Below are 18,324 nucleotides of genomic sequence, written 5' to 3'. Positions count from 1 at the left end.
GATCGATGCTCCCTTCGGAGGAGCTCCGGAAAAGGCCCCAAGTTGGGATCTCTTGGGTACAAAAGGTTGCGGCGGTGGAAATAGGGTTTCGTGGTGCTCCTGGATGTTTTTGGGGTATGTGAACATATATAGGAGGAAGAAGTAGGTCAGCTGAGCCACGAGGGTCCCACGAGGGGGAGGGCGCGCCCAGGGGGGGTAGGCGCGCCCCCTGCCTCGTGGACACCTCGTTCATTTCTTGACGTCCACTCCAAGTCCTCTGGATCACGTTTGTTCCAAAAATCACGCTCCCGAAGGTTTCATTCCATTTGGACTCCGTTTGATATTCCTTTTCTGCGAAACACTAAAATAGGCAAAAAAAAACATCAATTTGCACTGGGCCTTGGGTTAATAGGTTAGTCCCCCCAAAAATATAAAAGTGTAAAATAAATCCCATTAACATCCAAAACAGATAATATAATAGCATGGAACAATCAAAAATTATAGATACGTTGGAGACATATCACCCGCCGTGTCGGAATGGGCTCAGAGGCGGTCGTGTCACGTCTAATTGAATTTACTAACCTAGCCCTATTGAGAGCCATGGAAGTCGGGCCAATGGATTGTCCGTGTAAGGGGTAGACAGTAATTTCCATCTCCCAAACACTTGGCTTCGGGCAGCCGACGTGGGAGTGGACATTTTGCCGCTTCTTTCAAATTTTGGGACAATAAGCATCCACGTTTACCCTGGCAACTAAATTCGAATCCATTTTGTATTCCTATACGAATCTTTATAAATCATTCTATGTGTTTTTATGTATCTTCAAAAGCACGACAAAGATGTATTCCACTTTCATATATGAATTTAATTTACAAATGCTGATACTCGAATTCAGAAGCTAGAATCTAGTTTAAGGTGAATTTGAATATTTGGAACACTGTATGTCCAACTCAAATGTCACACGCAGCATAATGTGTACTCCCATTTAGATATGTACACAAGCGATGTATCAAGATTCAAATACCGAGTCAATCAACTAATAATGTACAAAACTAACAGACATATAAACACTTATAGAGTATATGGATCAATAATATCAACTAACATACATAAGCTAGGATGTTGTACTTTTTTTTTGCTAAAAGAGCATCCTTTTTTTAGCGAAGCTAGTATATCATCTTGGCCCTTTCCGATGCGTGCCACTTATGGTCCATCTATACTACTATTATTGCTGAATGCACATTCAGCCTGATTGGCATATTTGTAGGTCTGGCACAACAATCAAAATGAAATATCTCTGGGTCTTATCAATTAATACAGACTTGTGCTCAAATAAAATTACAAACCAAAAAACAAAAAATAGTTATTACATGATCTCTAAAACAAATGGTTTGATCGATTACATGAACAAACAACACAAAGTTATTCAACGATGGAAAGAACATTTCACCTATGATTTACCAAGTGGAAATTTAATTTCCTTTTTTCCTTTAGGACCTTAACAATGTGGTCAGTCTCAGCTTGCTTCGTTTTGAAATCCACCAAATATTTAATGGTTGTCTTGAGTACTGCTTGTGATTGTGCTGTTTTCTTCCTCAACATGTCAAGTTCATCTCTAAGTGCAGAAGTAGAATCTCTTTCTACCACTAGTTTAGCCTCTAGAGCATGAGTAGTTGGCAATTAATGATGCACGATTGGGCCGGTGCCACTACTGTAGTATGATACAACATCCATGGGGACCTCACTCTTTTATCCTGGGCTAACCTATTTTGCCATTAAAGTTCCGATTGGATTCTGAAAAGTTGAAGTTAGCAAAACATCTAAACTGGGAGTTATAACAGCAAACCAGTTAAACAATGAAGGAAATAAAGAGTTTCAATTGGATGATGAAAAGTAGTTATTAACATCATTGTAAACGGTTGTTGCAGTAGCAAAGCAGTTAAACAAACAAGTTTTGCAAAAGGTAACTGTTGTGGCATTGGAGTTTCTCTTGGATCCTGAAAAGTTGAGTAGTCAGTAACTTGATTAGAGCAACAAGTTACAGCGGCAAACTTGTTACACAAATATAATTTTGAAAATGTAGCTGCTATGCAATTGGACTTCCAATTGGATCCTGAAAACATGAAGTTGGTAAGATGATTACAGCAACAAGTTACAGCAGCAAACCAGGTAAACAAGGAAGTTTCTGAAAACATACATGTTGTGCCAATGGAGTTTCAATTGGATCCTGCAAACTTGAATGTTAGCAATCAATAAATAAAGTTTTGCAAGAGACATACGAAACTAACATCAAACTAGTAAACTAACCAGTTTTGGCAACGTATTTAATTACACGTGAACTAGTAAAATTAACAAGTTCTTGGCAACGTATTAAAGTAACAAGTCGGTACCATTTACCAGCAACACAGACATCTGTAAATTTTTTTGATGCAAGCAAAATGATTCCAAAACAGATATAAGTTAAAAAGACGGTGTCCCTCATATAACCCTAGCGGTTTTCTATCTATGAACATGCAAATATTACTAGTGCTACAAGTGGTAACAACAAACCATTTAAACAAATAGGGTATCCGAACGTAAATTACACGTGAATTCTTCTGCACCCTAGAAGTACATATGACCAGCTATCTACATGATTAAGTAGCTATTTAAGTTCAGGCAAACAGGTAATTCTTAACAGTAAGTATCAAACACATAGATAGACGCAGTCTATATTAGGATTAACAGGCTATGGCATTATGTAATCAGTAGCACACTAAATTAAGCCAAATAATGTAATTTAACAATTTTGCAATAAGTGGCTAACTAAAATTCCGAGAAGCGGGTAACTGAACTTATGCTAGCTCTTTCTACAGGCACGCTGCAACTTCTTTTTCACTTACAAGGTTCTACGAAGGAGTCCATGTCATCAATTGCTTGGATACGCAGTCCCAATACTTCTTTCTTTCCACACTGCATTGGTAAGTCCAATGGTTAATCTAGTAAGATGGTGCGTCCTTGATATGTTATATGAGGACGTGTAGTCAGACTAGTTGTAGACACACACATCACACTGGCTTTTACTGTATATTTCACGTGATTACATTTGGCATATCGAGATCTAAGCAATCTACAATAGGATGAAAGACTGGCATCCTTCACATTATTGGCGAACTCAGTTCATAGAAACTAGCAATTCAACCATTCCGTGGGTGAATGAAAAACGCCATATGAATATTTTTCACTACCCCAATCATACACGCAAAAGGGGCGACGTCACCTTAGGGGCTGGTATGGGCGGCCGCCTCGGGTGGCTGGAAAGTGTGCACCTAGTTTGAGTCGTCTAGGTTGGCCCACGCTAGGTATGTTCGTCCCAACGCACGAGCAGGAAATGTAAAAAATGAAGAAAAACATTTCAATTTGGATGGGCCAATAACGTCAGTGCAAGGAAGGCCCTATAGCAGGCTCGCGGCCCAAATGAGCACCTCCCATATCGATCGACGGTAGGAAACATCCCAATGTGTTCCCTCTAGCCTCCAGTCTGGTTCGCTCCTAACCTAGCCGCCGCTAGACAGACCAACACAACGCTTCCTCGCGCCCTCGTTGGAGGGCGGTCGCCGGGCATCAAGCGAATGGAAGAACAAGAAGATGAAGATCCAGCCCTGGGTGTAGCCTGCGTGTGAGGCAGCGACGGCAGCACGGGCACGGCATCGAGCTTGCGCAAACGGATAGCCGCAGCTTGCAAGAGCAGCATGCGCAACGAGCAGGTACATCACATCCCTGATTATATCTAATTCAACTGTTCAATTTCTAGCCAATAGTTAAACCTGAAGGTGTTGTGAAACTTCATGTATGTAGGGAATCTATGAGAAAATGAAACCAATTTCTGCTTATTTTATAACTCCCCCAATCAATACTGAACTGACTGAATCTGATGTATCTAATCAAGCTTCCGGTGCAAACATACAAGCTCGTGTTGTTCTTGAGCCTGAAGTGTCTAATGAACAGACTGCTAATGAAGGATTTGATGCAAACATTTTACATGCTCCTGGTGATGAACATATAGTGTCTAATGAGGGATCTAATGCAAGGATTTTGCAAGCTCCCATTGAAGGATTTAGTGTCTAATGATCATCTGCTATGTTGAGAGAGACATAGAGATTTGCAGGCATTGATGACAAGCAAATTATAGTACATTTTCATGGCTTCAGGATACGTCGAGGCCATCTACCAGAAAGTCCCCGTATTATGACAATGTAGCATAAATACTTTTCTAATCTATTGTTTGAAACTATTGGCATACTTATGCAGGATAGATATATTGATATGCAGTTTGCGCACTAGTTATAACTACAATTACACTTCGATATTTTCAGCCAGAGAACGAATAATTCAAGCAGGTATAGACCATGTTAGTAGTACTTGTACACCATGTTGCATTTTGTATTTTTTGGTGCTTGCATCATTTAGTGTTTTATAATCTGAACTACTTTGGATCATTAGCTGGTTTTCAAAATGCATGTAGCTTCACATTTCTCAAGTTATGTTGATTTCAGGAGTGCAAGTGCCTTCGTATTTTTAAGTTAAATGTTCGCCCCTGGTAACTTGAATTCGTGGATCCACCACTGCACACAAATCATACACACAGGCCAGTACAAATTAAATGAAATGCAGGGACTTGCGCTAGCTCGTTGTACACGCTCACTGTAGCTCTGCTTACGCTTGGGATGTTCCATGTACAAGTCCATGTTACCACTTGCTTGGATGTGTAGGCGTTGTGCTCCTTGCATCCCCCTCTGCATTTTTGACACGGCGAATGGTTGATCAAATAAGAGGAATCGACATTGCTGTTGTACCAGAGGACAAATACTTACAAGGTTATATGGGTGTGCAGGATGTGTACCAGATCCTGTAGCGCCGTCATACTTCGCTAAAAAATGGTTTTGCTTATTTCAGATGATATCTCCAGAAGAAACAAGAGTTAAAGTCAGAGTTGCATAGGCGTGCAAGCTAAGAGAGCTGTGAAAGGATATCCAAACATCGCCGGAACAGTGCACAAGGGAGTGATGTGTGGATACTAGTTCAGGCTGGCGTTTGGGCATGCTCGCCTAGCTAGAGTGCGGGTCACTTTAGAGCCGTTGAGGGTGATGCGCTAGCATTGGCTGGCCGCGCATGAATGCAGATCTAGAGTAGCAGCAGAGCGCTACAATGCGGTGGACAAGACTATTGGTGAAGCCCCAACGGCCTCGAGGGGCAGAGGTGCGACGATGTGCTCGGTGAAGTAGCCCCGGTGAGCTGTGAGACGGCGTCGGTGAAGCGCACCTGATGCGGTGGAAGTAGGTTTCTATGAGGCACGTCGGTTGCGGTGGCCGACATTGTCGATGGACCACCCGGTGCGGTGGACGAGAGTGTAGATGAGGTAGCTCTGGTGCGGTGGTGAAGCGCGACCGTCGTTTTCGTCGTCGTCGTCCAGCATAGAGGTGGAGAAAGAGACGAGACGAGGGGCGATTCAAACTTTGCTTGGGTTGGCAGCGAATTAGGGATTTGAGCAATCCGGGCACAGAAGGGGACGGCGGAGAAGGGAGATTTTGCAGGGCTGGTATTGGGGCCGCCAGATATTTCAATCCGAAACATGGAAGCGCGAACTTATTTTGTCGTTGTTCCTTTTTGGGGGGGAGGGAGGGAGGGGGTGGGTGGCTGGCTGCTAAGCGTCCGTACGACACACGCGGCCACGACGACACGACACTGGCCTGTCTGGTGCGCCTACATTTGAGAATGCAAATGAATCTTCTTTCATTTGCAAACGAATCTGTATGCATTACCATGCCCATGTTTTCCTTGCAAATAATTAGTCATTCGAAACGAGATACTATAAATTAATTAATGAGGAGTTATTTGAAAAAAATTTGAAATGGTATCCATGGTATCCACGCTAATGTGGATTAGAGTGTGTGTCACATAATTAGTTATTTGAATTAGAGTGTGTGTCACATAGCATTCTCCAATTCTAACATGGATTTCGCATTTCACGGTATCCACGCTACTTTTTTAATACAAATTCATATTTATATGATGAACACCATGGTAGTGAGAAAACTTTGGATGGATTCAAACATATGACCTACAAAATAGCACAACAATCGAGTCAATGTCAACTTTTCCAAACCTAATATGGCACGAATTCGAAATAATTACCCATATGCATGGTCCTCAGTTCAAATCTTACAATGTACATAGAATTGAAACATCGATATTAAGTCTCGTACTATCTACATTCAAATGTTGTTTTTAGCCCCCCCTGGCACACATGCTACATACTTCCTGTATCAGTCAATCTTCCTCTCCTAAGCACCTTAGGAAGCTATCGGTTTCCAACACACGTTCATTCTTTCTCTCCATGTTTTGATCTCTAACTCTCTCAACTACACAACCCCCTTTTTTCTACTCTGTTACCAAATGTATTTACCTCACGCACCCGCCATTGCACCCCATGCCGAGCTCTCTCTCTCTCTCTCTCTCTCTCTCTCTCTCTCTCTCTCTCTCTCCCTCCCACCCTCTCTCGCTAGATACATGCATTGCCTATCAAGCCCCCAACCTCTCGTGCACACGCATGCATGTTGTCAATCTAGGTCACTACCTCGAGATTGTCTCACTCTTTCTTCCGCATGGCGGGCCACACTCGCTCAATCTCGCTCTCTTTATCTCAGTCTCGATTAACCTTGTTTTCTTTCAGACACAAATGATATATCTCCCTGTTCGGGCCTCGATCGACACACTCTATACTCTCTCACACAGATTTTCTATCTAGGTCAGTCCATCCAAGTCGCCCCCACTCTTTTGACCTCATGGCAGGCTATGCTCGCTCAATCTCTCTCTCTCTCTCTCTCTCTCTCTCTCTCTTTGCATGTCTCGATTAACCTCGCTCTTTCTCGGACACAAACGATATATCTCCATGTTTGAGCCCAAATCGACATATTCATATTGTATACTCTCTCATGCACATTGTCTATCTAGGTCACTCTCTCCAACCCATCTCACTCTTTCGATCGCATGACGACCCACACTCGCTCAATCTCTCTCCTTTATACATGTAATCGATTGACCTTGCTTCCTCCAACACACAAAATATATCTACATGTATGTGGCTAGATCATTTCTCAAGCTCTATCTTACAGCCCTCACCCTTCCCAAAAGCTCAATTCGACAATATCTCTCCAGAGCATATATATCTTTTCAATGAACATCGGACCACACTCACTTTGTCTCTCTATCTATATGTCTCTCGATTGACCTCGCTTTCTCACGCCGTATCTTCCACACACTGAAGCTACCTCTCCATCATTCGCAAAGCCGGAGCTATTTACATTGCGAGGGGGACTCCAACCTTGGATTAATTTGTGTAGGCATTTATTTCGGTTGGTTTAGATTATATTTTCGTAGCATTCGGCCCACAACTACTCCGAACACCATTGCAACCCCCGCACCTCCCCCAATTGATTTCCCTCTGGCTCGATCATCGCTCTCTCGCACGTCCCTTCTCGCCTTCAACGTCGCACCATGGTATTATTGCAAAAAATCTGTTGTTCTCTTTAATAATTACAAATAAGCTACAAAGCTACACACCGATAGTCCACCTGGAATGGAACAAATTTCGACCCACAAATTAAAGTGCTACAAACTACATGCCGAGGGGCCCACCTATCATGAAACAAATTTGGACCCATATACAAATTAAAAAAAAGGACGAGGATCGAACATGCGACCATGGCCTTCAAGCCGCACGTCAATAGGCAACATATGTAGAACATCAATGTTTGTTGTACCCCCCTTTGTTCATATAATGTTTATATATTACCACATCCTATTTAATGGATAACATGTAATATTATTTTTAGTACATTAGTGGGACGGGCTCGTTAACACGTAGTACTATTCGCCTTCACTTACTGGTGGGTTCCATGTGCGCTCTCTCTCTCCTCCCCTTCTGCGTTTAGACGCACGGGCAAACACAAAGAACTCACGGGCGATGTTGCCGTTGACCATATCTGGACGCGTTCAGAAGTTACGACACCAGTTTCACGTACTAGTAGTACTAGTCAATGTGTATGTGCAATGCACGTTAATTTGGAAGTATATTAAGTGCATGCGTATATTAAGTAGGATATTATTTGCGTGTTATTATGTGTTTAGCACTATTTTGGCATGAAATTAACTGCACACTAAACGTGTTAAGCGCTCGACATTGAAGCAGTCTAGGTTGTTGGATGAGAAGGAATACATGTGGCTTCATGACGTTTTATATTTAATTTGATATGAATCTAGTAGAACATTAAATCGACCAAACCATAGATTTCATCCAGTTTGACTCCAACTTTACATTCATATGACGATCGATCTAAAATAAACGGAAATGATAAACGTTTGTATTTTAAGCATGGCAATCCGAACGTTTTTCATGGCAAATTTATATTATGCGGCGGCGGCGGGGGTGTCTTGCGGTGGGAAGCGGCTCCTCTGTCGTGCTTTGTGTGTCGTCGGGCCACTGACCGATGGTGACGGCGGTGTCTTGCGCCATTGTTTGCGTACTCCTGGACGTTGGCCCTAGCTTCAAGGAAGGTCACAATGTTCTGGACTTCGGTCTCCAGGAGCGAGTCAACTGGTGGGAGGAGGCGACTGGCGTTGGTGCAAGGAAGCAGTCGACGGCGGCCATCCATGCCGCTGAGGGGGGCACTAGCACCCACGCGGGGACATGCGCTGGCAACGGCGCGACGGAGACATTCGTGTGCACGGGTACCGGCATGGGCGCGCACGTCAGTGCACGCGCAGGCGCATGCGCTGGCAGGTGCACGGGCGCATGAAAGTCGGCGGGGACCTCGTGGAACCCCGTGGCATCAAGCTCGGCGACAATGTGTGGCTCCCAGCCCATCAATGACATGGGGATGGGCGATGGCGCGGTCGGGGCAATGGGAGCCGGAACGGGAGCAGGGAAAGGTGCGACGTCTTCCCGCAAGGCCGGTTCAAGATCGTCCAAAGCGCCTTATGTTCTTGAGACTCCGGCCGGGTGTCTTCCTCAGGAAACTGGAAGACTAAGGGCAGACCATCCTGATGGGGCATGGCATACAGTTAGGTCAGCCTGGTTGGAGGTAGACGACAGGAGAATCTGAGGGGAAGAGAGAAGATTGTAGCGATACCGGGTATTGCGGGGTTGATTTTAAACTGCGGCGCTAGCGACATTAAAAGTGGGAGCAGTTGGGACGAAGGTGGGAGGCGGAGTCTCGTCAAAGGGCTCGCCTCCCGGTGAGCCTGAGCAGCGGTCTTCTCGCACACCTCCTATCAGCCGGCGCAGTGTTCTGCTCGCACGCCTCCTGTCGACTCACACGCTTGCTTGGACGGCACCTGCCGATGAGAAGCGGGACTCATGGCGGAACGTAAACGCCCATGGTTTCAATAAATACCTTGTCTCTTCATTTGTGCAACTTCCCATAAGCAGCTTGTCTCAAATTGAAGAAAAAAATTACGTAGGAATATTTGTGCCATATCACGTGACCATGCTCAGTTTTATGAATTTCTGGTCACTTTTGGATTTTCTGAAATTTAAACACAGGATGCTAAACAATATCATAACCTACATCATGCAATAAATTTTCAAGCGATACATCTTTCCTGTTGTATTTCTTAAGAAAGGATTTGGTCAAACATTTTGCTTAGTTAGACTTCAGACAAGTTATATATGCAGAGTAAAAGGATAATCCCTCTGTACCAGTGCATTGCCTGATATATTAAGTCAAGTACTAGGCACGAACAAACGGGCTCAATTCTGTGCTCATCCTGGTGTAGTACTCCTATTAGTACTAGGCAATGCAGTTGACGGGTGACCTTGGGTAGCAGCGACCGAGGGAATTGAACCGTGCTCCGCACCGTAGGTAACGTTGTCTAGTTACTAAAGCATCCCTCCATTGTTCAGTGGTAGTCACTATGGACCGGGGACATGAGGGGAATTTCCTGGGGCTGGAATTCTGGCTGCCAGATATTTTGACTTTAAACGCGGAGGCTCGATTGGTTGGGGTTAGCTAATGTGCGTACCACGCACGCCACCAGAAGGACACGAGCCCGTTTTTTTGAGGATCAACACGAGCCCGACTTTTTCTTTTTTTTGAGGATCAACATGAGGCAAGGTCTGGCTGGTATGCTGTTGGGTCCTACCATTCGAGTATATGAAATGAATCTTTCAAATTGCCGAACGAATCTATGTGTATTTAAATGCCCGTATTTTCCTTGCAAATAGTAATCTCGATGTGGTAATTGTTTATGACGAGTTCTTGAATTAGAGTGAGTTTGTGATATAGTGATATCAACGTGGATTTCACATTTCATGGTATCCCTATTAAGTTTTTCATTGCAAATTCAAATTTAAATGATGAAGGGTAAGGTGGTGAGAAAACTTTGTATGTATGAAGCATATGACCACACACACAGACACATACGAACACAACAACAATCCAATAAGTATGGTGCATCTATTTTTCCAAACCATGCATGTATGACATGAATAAAAAATACTCCTTCGGTTCCTAAATATTAGTGTTTTAGAGATTTCAACAAGTACCTACATACGGAGCAAAATGAGTGAATCTACACTGTAAATATGTCTATATACATCCGTATGTGGCAATCCATTTGAAATGTGTAAAAAAACTAATATTTAGGAATGAAGGGAGTAAAAGGTAAGACATTCATGGTCCTCAATTCAATATTCAAAATGAACAGGAAACTGAAACATGAATATTAAGTCTAGTGCTACAGTACATGCAAATGTTGTGTTTAGGCAGTGCTATGTAGATTGTCGGGGGTTAACCCCTCGACCTTAGATAAAATTGTGAAGTTGTGTTTAGGAGTGTATAGATTATATTTGTCCCCACCCTCCCAAACACTGATTTGCCCCCACACCTTAGATGCTATATACTGATACGAGTTCCTTGGAGCTTGTAGATCTGAGATATAGGAGCTCATAGGATGTCTTAATATTTTTACAGGAAACCTTGACGAGTTTGAGAATTGCACACAATTTGTACAAAAACTACTCAGATGCCCTTGGATCCCATATCCAACGACCTCGAAGCTCGTATCAACATAGCATCTAAGATGAAGGAGGACATCATATTCTCATGTATGTAAGAATATCATGTGCTATGACACCTTATATGCTTTGGTGATACAAGCTCTTCGGAGCCGTTGGATTTGTGACCCAACAACTCCTCGGTGGTTCGAATGTTTTTTTGTAGAAAAGCCCCCAAAGAGTTCGGCCACTGCTTACAAGCACAAAGACTGCTCAGATGCCGTTGGATCTCAGATCAAACGACCTTGAAGCTCGTATCACCGTAGCATCCAAGCTGCGAGAGCACCTGATGTTTTCTCGCACGGGAGAATATGAGGTGCCCCAGCACCATAGATTCTATGGTGATACGAGTTCACGGATATCTAACGGCTCACAGTAGGAGGTTTGAATGTTTTTGAAGTATACACCTAAGAGAGTTTGGGAATTGCGCAGAAAGTACAAGTACTACGCATGTGGCATCTGATCACAGATCATACGACCTAGATGCTCGTATCACCGTATCGGCTAATTAAGCTACGGGGAGCACCTAATATGAGCAACGGGGAGCCGTTGGATCCAAGATGCAGTGGCACACACGAGGCCTGAATATTATTATTTGCAAAAAAACCTTGAAGAGTTTGGAAATTGCCCATAATTACAAAGACTACTCCCAAGCCATTGAATCTCAGTTCCAACGATGTAAGAACTCGTATCACCATAGCATATAAGCTGCAGGGTGGATGTGATATTCTATGCCGCTGTCATTTTTGTTTGTAAACTTGAAAAATATGTGTAACTCGTGCCGTTACTTGTCTAACCGTGCAAAATGTTTGTTCAAAAAAACCATCCTACACTGAAATATTGGAACAACACATGGGGGTCCCACTTGTCATTGATCAAATTTGGACCTAAAACTAACAAATCTGAAAGACGAGATTCGAACTGGCAACCTGTACTACAAAGCATAAGTCAATAGCCTGAAACAACAACGATTGTTGGCTTTGTCCCATAACTTGATTTTATACAATATTACGTTGAGTAGAGTAGAGGGAGTGCCTCGTCAACACGTGCATGACCGTTGACTCACTTACTGGTGGGTCCCAGGTCTGCAATCTCTCTCTCCTCTCCATCGTCTAACCTTTAGACACATGGGCACACACAAAGAGCGGCGCTAGCTTGCCGTGGTATTATTATAACTAAAGAAAGCTTGGAAAATAGAAGAATGGCCTAGAACAAGAGATGTTGTGGCTGGTAAAGACGGAGCTAACCACACCTATCCTCCGTGCCACAATAGCATGATGAAGCTGTGTGGCTAATGGGGTGTTTTCGACTGACTGGCTGGGTACCGAGGTCGAACCATAGGTACTACTACGTCTGATACAGTATATTTTTACACGCATTTTTCCTCCGTGCCGAGATGTGGCACACCCTACCACGCGGTTTCGGGGTCCTCCCGGGTGGTGCACGCATATATTCTTCCTTGCCGAGATGTGGGACGCCCTACCGTGCGTTTTTTCGGTCTTCCTCGGTCGTAGCGCCAAAGCAAGTAAATGAGTCATCAAATCACAAAATACCACCTTTCCCGCCAAGTACATCAGTGAAGCACGGCGGCTAGCTAGTTGGGCTAGTACAACCGATTAGCTAGGCCGCCGCCACATTTGTTTTTTTCACCCTTTTTTATCTCCTTGCCGGCTGGTAAATTTAAATATCCACCGCGACATTGCTCTAGTCTTTGGGTGCGGCAGGCGCGGCAGGATTTTTAATTTTTTGATTGACGGGAGCAGGCGCGGTAGGATTTTTAATTTTTTGATTGACGGGAGCAGCGCGACAGTAATTCGTCACAATGACTCCGCCTGTAAAACCCACTGATCCCTGATGTGACAAGTCGTCGACTGGTGTTTTCCCATTGTGAAAACCTAAAGATTCCCCGCTCCTCAGATGGCTCCCTCCGCCTTCCCGTAGATTGCATTGCCTTTCAGCCGTTTCGCCCCCTTTGCTTCCTCTCCCCATTGCTTCTACCTGGTGCCATGGCGGCACGGCAGATCAAGGACTCTGAGGTGAGGCGCCTGACACAGGAGCTTGAGGCCAAGGATGCGAAGCTCAGGGCCAAGGACGTGGAGCTCCATGAGCGCAAGTAGGAGAGGAGTCCCATGCTCCTCCGTTATGTGCAGGAGTTCACGGAGCTTCAAATGCGGCAGGCGTCCACCACAAAGATGCTTGAGGCGTCGATGGCGTTGCTGCAGAAAGCGGGAGATATGATAGGTCATCAAGGGAGCCGACTGGAGCACGAGCAGGCCGATCGTGACGAGGTCCAGGATCGCCTCAGCCACTTGGTGGACCAAGTTGCCACACACGTGTTGCGGTTGCGCGATACCTACCGTAGTGCCAGCGCGACCATGCCGACCGTCAGGCTAAACCCGTTCGACCACCCCGTCGATTACAACGAGCTACAACTTCCTGACCTGGTCTCCTTCTTCACCTATATCTCCAAGGAGCGGAGCCGTCACCGCGCGATGGTGGGGGCGGAACAGGACAAGGAGGGGTTGCGGGCTTCCTTCACCGTTGCCAGGTGAATCCTCTCAGGGCCCCATCACCGGAATCCATTTGTGCCATTGGACGCCTTCTTTGACGAGCTGGCTCCCGTCGACCGGGAGCGGGCTCTGCGGGCCGTTGCACCCTGCATCACCAACGTCGTGCGCCTCAAGAAGCAGAGGGACTTCAGTGGTGTTTAGGCATCCTCTGCATGGGCATGTCCATGTCTCGGCGCAGCATGACCGTCGGATCAAACTTAGATGGTGCAGATCAGTCACTGTAGCACAAAGCGTGTGGGTGTGTTTGGTTGCATTCTCATCTCAATATATTTGTTCCCTCTTCGTATATTTGTGTTAACCTACTAGTGTGGACTCATGAACCCTTCATGAACTCTACCAAACACGCAAAAGTGGGTCGAGAAGGGAACTTTTGCTCCCATCCTTTGCACCCTTCATACACCCTGCCTAACACTGAGTCGTCGTGCTTCATATGGTTCATGTTTCGTGGAGTACCGTAGCACCGTACTCTCCGTGCGCTGTAGACCTAGTTTTGTTAACATTTATCTCACCGTTCATTCTCGACTGGACAGTCAACAAAGCGGTACTATGTTACATTACTGTTCATATAGTTGACATGCGCACATCATCATTTGTTATCATTATATCTTACTACACTAGCAACAAGATTATGTAGTACTAATGTATGAACCACTGCACATTCCTAGTAGTAGGAGCACTGTGTATGTTCAAGTGTCTACCGTGTTTCGCACTCCTCCGTCGTAAGAGTGGAAATGCTTGCTGTAATCATTTTTTTCTTAAGAAAAAATAGTGGACTCGCTCTACCGTGCGGATCCTCCTCAACGGTCGTCGGAACTTTGCTACTCACTTTCGCCGACATGTGGGGCAGCCATCATCAGGGTCCACCAGCCATGCAGTAAATTACTCCGTAGTAGAGTGCCCAACTGCATGGTAGACTACTCCGATCGAAGCGCCACAGTAATGCCCAGTGAGCCGTCAAATCACAAAACCCCCTCCTTTACAACAGTAAGTTGGACGGACAAAGCAACCATCATTTCACTCTTCTATCTCAGCTTTCTCTCTACCCAACCCTCGCTTCTCCCTCATCTTCTTCCTCATCTCTTCAAGAAAACCCCGACCTGCTTCTGCCATTGTTCTTCTCTCCCAAAGAAGGAAAGGTGAGCGCATCAATGGTGTTAATTCTGGCCAAGGCCCGGTCTTGCAACCCCGAGAATGATCCTATAACTCCCTCTCTGTTCTTGTTTTGGGTTTGTGATTATGGTTTCTTTTCTTTTATTTCTATTTGACAGTTTCTTGATGGATGTTGGAGCACCGGCCGAAGTGATGTCTATGGATCTGGCAAAAATCGTCGAGGCTCATGGTACGAAGAAGCGCAAGCACCCCGCCGAGACTACCGCAGACAAGCTCAAAGCCATCGCCCTATCCAAGCCCCCCTCTCTAGGATCCCACATTAAGCAAGTCTAGGTAATATCTCTTCTTGACGATCTTTTTCTCGATCTTGATCGTGTTTTTTCATCTAACACGCAGTACTAGTACTAGTAGTACAACTTTCTAGGTGATCTTGCATATGATTTTTGTGTGCCAACTGGCGGTTCAAAATTCCCCTTTTGACCAAAACATGCGATAGGTTGACATTGATTTCTTATGGATTACTTTCAACTACTTTATGAACATTAATGCTACCTTTGAAGATGGTTTATTTGCATCAGTAACTTGTGTTATGGATATTGCAAGTAATCCCTCTGCTCTCATGCCTTTGAAGACACGTTCTAGTGTCTTTGTTCACTCATTTATGTGCGTATATGTAGTCATATATGGAGTAAAATATCGGAAATCATCTTATATTTCTGAACGGAGGTAGTAATAAAATATTTGGTTTCTGTTTGAATTAGAACCAGGTCCGCGGTGGAGATGAAGTTCTCAAATTCATGCCGTGTGAACTAGAAGACCTGAGGATGAGTTCTACTGCTAAACTATCCAACTACTCTGTCCTTGTCGCCACATGTCCTGAACTAGTGTTTTCCTGTAGTATTGTTGTGAGGCGTGTTGTCGAGGTTGTACTTCACCACAACAATTTCCTGGCTGTGCCTTCGATTACGAAGGGTGTGGTTCTTGTAGAGCTTCCTGACAAATCTGATGCAGCCTGTCTTCATCGTCATGTTTATGAGTGGAAAGACCACTCTGTTAGGTTCTCCAAGGTTGAGGAGATGGTGATGGTGCCGGTAGACATCTCTCACGAAGTCCATGGCCTAGTCAGTTATGCGGGGTTCATCCCGTAGGTCGGTGGTAAGAAATAGTCTGCAGAGTTTAATTAGTGCAACTTTGCATGTCTGTAGTATGTACTATTGTTCAGTACTTGATTTGTGTTTGTGAACCCTGTATTGTTTAGTATTGCCACTTTTGGTGTGTGGTGAGTCTTGATAACAGCCTATCTTAATGTCTGTCCACTAAATTTAGTCTGTATATTTTGAAGTATCCAGATCATCTTTTTTGTGAGGATGGTTTATCAATTATGGTTACACTCCAATATATGTATGCATTGCAGGGTTTATCGCACCCACCAGGATTTCCAGTCCCATGGATGTTCGGTCCATACGATTTGTCATGACCTTTGGATTGTCCTGCTTGTGGGAGTAGGCGGGGGCCCTGCATGCCATGCGTAGTTGGACAACCAATCTTCTGTTGAGTACATCAACATAGTGATTTCCTGGTAAGGATTCACTCATGTCACATCAAGTAAATCTTATTGATTTATTTTCCTATTTTCTTTCTTTTGCTGTAATTTTACGATGTAGGTTTTGCCATGTGACATTCATCACAGAATAAACCGTTTGGTTTGCTCTACGATGGATATTTTTGCAGGTTTCACTTGTTATGTCGTGTCTGTAACGAAGGCACTGTCCATCACTTATGTTACTGGAAAAAGTTGGGTCAGTCTATTGTCTGAGTACAAGGTGAATCCCTATGATGAACTACAATTTGTTTTAACAAACACGCCACAATTAGTCCTTCTCGCGTTTAAAAGAAATGAAGAAAAAGACTGGATCACGGCCATAGAGCCTAGTCAAGTTAGAAAGCTGATCATAGCAGATCAGACACGATCTCCGCTGTCTCGCACATTGGTACCACCTTCAGCAATGGATCGAGCACCGACAGTTGCTCTTGCACTGATAGTAGTAGTAGCTCAGTCTGATCCAGCTAAGGATTGGGCACCGACCGCGTCAGTGGATCAGGCTGGTCTACTGGAGGATCGAGCATCGACACCGGCACCTGCTCTGACACTGGCACCAGCTCTACAAGGGGCACCATCTCCGGCAGCAGCAGCGGCATTACCAATCGCACCGACACGGGCACCAGCAACGGCTTCGGCACCTGCACCAACACTTGCACTTGCATCTGCTTCGGCCCATGCAGCGGCAATGGAACCAACAGTTGCACTGGTACCAGACTAGGTTGTAGTTCACACTTCATATACCAAAGTCCTTACAAAAACCGACATGTCCACCTTCTTGGGAAGCATTGGCCGCCCAAGTGCTTCGTTCTTTTTTCTTTCCATGTTGTTTCACATGATTCACTGTGTTGATCTAACTATTTGTGTATGTCTTCTTATTTGCAAACAGAGAATTCTTAGGACAATGAGGGAGTCGTTCAACAATCCGGGCGACCGTGGCCAAGTTTCTCTTGCCATGCGCAACCTTCATGTGAATGAACCTGCTCAATATACCATAAGTACAAAGGATGGTCGCATGATGATTGATGCTAAAGGATGGTCAAGGTTCAAATCTAAACCATATCTTCTGGTAGGATATGCTGGCAAAATCAAACTTTCTCGGCAAGGAGAGCTGGTCCAAATCAACTTTGACATTCTTTAGTAGTAGCACGCAACTGCCGAACTGATCTATCCTCCGAGAGATTTTGATGTAATACTCTGGCATGGTGAAACAAGTGTCCTATGTGTATAAGTAGTACAACAGTATCGTTGATAGAATTGCAACTCTGATTGCTTGTTAGGAACCGTCATTTGATTTCATTCCAACAGATGTCGTGCTTTATTCAATTTTGTGTATTTGCCTTGCGACAACATCTAAAACCAGCACTGTACCGACCACTTGCAGTATGAAAAGCAATGAGGTAGAACATATGGGTCCCCAAACATGCAGGCCCACCGGCCTGTGGCCCAAAGTCCAGAACCATGAGCCTATCTGAGTATTTCTCAGCTGAACCCCCATAATGCCCATGCGTTGCACATAACATCAAGATGCATTTTATGAGTATTTTATCTTCTGAGAGAAAAGGATGAATGAGGGAAGGCCTTATTTGCAAATGTGGAGAGGTGTGTGGGCACCTTTTTGCAAAATTGCCATAGTTTCCTTCCTATCCGTCAGATATAAACCGGACGGCCTATATTGCAGGATGGCAGGCACACCATCATCACCAACTCGTCTATACCGTGTTAAAAAAAACTATGTTTTTATAATTATATAAGTTATATATATTCCCCTTGATTTTTCTTATGTATAAAGTTGTGATATAAAAGATCTTTGTATTTCTTTACAGAGGGAGTATCTCTCTCTCAAAAGTATATTTATGTGTAACTAGTTACTCCTGTCTTTCTACTTCCTTTCGTTGATATGTGGGGCATCCGGCAATGGGGCCCACATGCGATATGCACCAAATTAGAGTGCACAACTGCATGGTAGACA

Source organism: Triticum dicoccoides, chromosome 5A, assembly GCF_002162155.2.
Source record: "Triticum dicoccoides isolate Atlit2015 ecotype Zavitan chromosome 5A, WEW_v2.0, whole genome shotgun sequence".
Lineage (NCBI taxonomy): Eukaryota > Viridiplantae > Streptophyta > Magnoliopsida > Poales > Poaceae > Triticum > Triticum dicoccoides.
This window is presented reverse-complemented; position numbering follows the sequence as displayed.